Below are 3,690 nucleotides of genomic sequence, written 5' to 3'. Positions count from 1 at the left end.
GTCACACGAATAGTTCTGTAACTCATCTGCTAAATGCAGCTTTCACTCTGCATTTCATTCCTGCATTTCCACCCGAATTGAACTCTCACTGAACTTCTTCATTATTTGGTTATTATGAAGGAATCTAAACTTTCACACTGCATTCTTGTTCCGATAGAAACTAATATTTGGATTGCGGAGTCAATATTTTAAAGTTCAAATTTACTCTGGTGTTTTGAATGGTTTTGTAGGGCATTCCACCACCTCTTCCTTTTCTCAAATATTTACAGGTCAATCTCTCTTAAGAACAGTTCTGCGAAGAAACTCAACTCTACTAAAGCTTCTCTAGAAGATCTACAAGAGACGTTTTGTCCAGCATTTAACAGAATTTTGACCCCTCATAGTAGCTACACTTCCTGCAATGTGATCTCTGCTTTTGAAGACAGTGACTGGCACTAAATATCTCATAAAACACTCATTCAAAATTTCTTTTTAAATAAATCTTTATTTAATAAGAAAGTGAAACTCCTTAGATTACTCCAATTTTTTTTTTGCAAGAGTTTCATGAGCCCAGAGAGGCAGCATTAACATTGCATGTTTTCTTCGTCAGGGTCGGGGAGTGACTCATCTCTTTCAGAAATGCAAGTCTAATGTTGGGAGTGCATCATATGTACAACCCAGCTAACATCACGTGTTTGCTCAACAATAATCTGCAAACTGAGCTACTCACGGCCTTAAATGGGACACATATTGAAAGCAAATGCCCCGGCTTCCTGACCACGTTTTAATTAGCTTAATAAAACCCTCCAGAGATACAAGAGTAAGATAAAGGAATTGCATGCTTATGATATACTCCCTGGCTCAGTTGTAATATGCCTAAAAATAGCATATATTTCCATGCAATCTTAGATGGACTTTGGCAGTGTTTGTGGCTAGCAACATGGTAAACAATAATCCGCTGAGGTGATAAAAGGGAATGAAAAAGAATTAAAAACCACCTGCAGAACATTTTAACTCCAGAGTTATCCCACAAAGTAAGGCTTTTTGTTTTGTTTTTTTGTTTTTGTGTGTGTCTGACATCCCAGCTGGTGCAGACTTAGTTTGACCAAAGGTGTGTGTGAGTGTATTTTGTGAGTGTATTTTTGGCTATTGATCACTAGTGATTTATAGACAACCATGCTTTATCAATTGCTTAGCTACTTTCACCATCACAAGATTAATTTTAAGCCATTTTTACCCCCAAAATCTGCATGGAGCAACCAGACTGCATGCCATACCAGTCTCAATACTACTAATAGGTGTAAGTTAAATATTTTACCATGGCCAATGTAATATTAACCATTTATAGGTCACAAAATAACACTGGTATTCATATTCTACAAAAACATCTTTGATAACATTTTATTTTGCGGTATATTGCATATTTCTTTTTTCTTTTTTCAGTACAATTGCTGGCTGTCACAACTCGTATACAGAAGGAGAAAACAACCGATGCAGTTTTGGTCGCTGTTAGCGGGAAGCCAGTTGCACAGAGACATGCCATCTTCAGAAGTTTTCTGATGACTCTGCGGTGGTTGGATGCATCAGCAGGGATGATGAGACAGAGTACCGGGCTGTGGTCGACTCCTTTGTCACGTGGTGTGAGCAGAATCATCTGCAGCTCAACGTGGCAAAGACCAAGGAACTGATCGTGGACTTCAGGAAGACCAGGAAACACTTGACCCCTGTTTCAATTCAGGGGGTCAGTGTTGACATTGTGGAGGACTATAAATACCTTGGAGTACACATTGACAATAAACTGGACTGGGCTAAAAACACCACAGCACTTTACAGGAAGGGCCAGAGTCGTCTCTATTTTTTGAGGCGACTGAGGTCCTTCAACATCTGCCAGAAAATGCTGAGGATTTTCTATGAGTCTGTGGTGGCCAGTGCGATCCTCTATGCTGTTGCATGCTGGGGGAGCAGGCTGAGGGTCGCAGATGCCAACAGACTTAATAAACTGATCCGTAAGGCCAGCAATGTTGTGGGGATGGAGCTGGACTCCCTCAAGGTGGTGTCGGAGAGGCGGATGCTGTCCAAGATAAAGACAATGTTGGATAACACCTCCCACCCACTCCATGACATGCTGGTCAGTCACAGGAGCTCGTTCAGTGAGAGACTGAGATTACCGAAAAGCACCACTGAACGACACAGGAAATCATTCCTGCCTGTGGCCATCTCCCTGTACAACGCATCCACTTAACACACTGTTTGCTGCTACAACTACACATGTTTCTTTTCCAACTATTTATTTATGAGTGACTTATGTATGTATGTATGTATATATTGTACTATTCTTAGTTAGTGTATTGTCTGTCTTGTCTTAATGTTGGTTTAAAATGGAGCACTGTAACAAAAAATAATTTCCCCCAGGGATCAATAAAGTATTCTGATTCTGATTCTGATTCTGATTAATGAGTATAGATCACTGGCTGAAATGTAAAAGCTGAAAAATGGAACACAAATGTTTGAGGGAGGCCTACTTTATTAAGCAATGAAAAAGACTTGCCTGGAAAAGAGTTTGATCCCTGCTTGTCTGAATCTGAGAATGACAAAGATCCTCAGTGAAGCTTATCTTTTGTGTAAAATTGAAAGCGTAACATGTAACAATAATGTCGCTTTAGTCTCACTGCATGGTGGCAAAAAAAGAATACAAACAGTTGGCTCATTATGGTGGCAGTAATCAGAATTTTAATTCACATAAAAAAACAACTTTAATAATCCTGCAGGGAAATTGCATCATGGGTAATTTTCATTACAGCTGTAGCCACAGGTTACAGTGATCTGTCTAAATCAGTGTAACCTTCCCTCTTGCAATGCAGACCCAGAATTTTCCATTTGGGCCTTAGCCTCGGCTGACTAGAGGGCAAGCCCTCAGCACTCCTTGGCTGCTGGACGCACAAATGATTTTTAATGTGCGCAAATGTAACAATTGAGTAAAACCACAAAGGTACAATGTGAAAGAAGTCACCAATGTTAACAGGGTTTCTGCTGTCAGGGCTTTCGGGTTGTTTTTAAAAAGAAATTTCACACAACATTTTAAAAATGACACTGCTCTGACTAATTCAAGGTCATGGAAGCTGTTTGCCTAAAAATGTCATCAGTTAGTAAAAAGTACTGAATGTTTTTGGCACACAAAGTCCAGATCCACCATTTATCATCCTCATCAGAGTGAATCTCAGAATCTGAGTTTTTATGGGCATGCACAAGGAGAAAACATGTCGCCGCCCATGTCAGTGAAAGTAAGCTACATTTTGTCACAGTTACTCAGACAGTGGACAGTGATTTTGCTCACATTGAATAGAAGTTGTAAAGCCTTTACTGCCAGTGCGTGCAGAGTTACTAAGTATGAGTATGCTCAGGGAAGGCAGCTAGCCAGGGAAAGGTCAGACTTAGTGGGAGGCTGTTTGTTGGAACAAGTATGTAGCAGTCTGGTGCGTACTGGCAACTTTGTGCTAAGTGTTGTTTTCTGAATCAGTGTTCATAGAAAATAAGTGTGTGTGTGTGTGTTTTAAATGAAATGATACATTTATAACAAACATATCTTTTAAAAAACCCAAACAAAACAGAACTATATCAGTAAAAGTGCACCTTTTGTATCAGGTCAAAAGAGCTTTTTTTCTGGCTTCCCATGTTTAATTTCTCACCCTGTCATGTGTAAGTATATGCCAG

The sequence above is a fragment of the Maylandia zebra genome, linkage group LG23 (genome assembly GCF_041146795.1).
Source record: "Maylandia zebra isolate NMK-2024a linkage group LG23, Mzebra_GT3a, whole genome shotgun sequence".
NCBI classification, from domain to species: Eukaryota; Metazoa; Chordata; class Actinopteri; order Cichliformes; family Cichlidae; genus Maylandia; species Maylandia zebra.
This window is presented reverse-complemented; position numbering follows the sequence as displayed.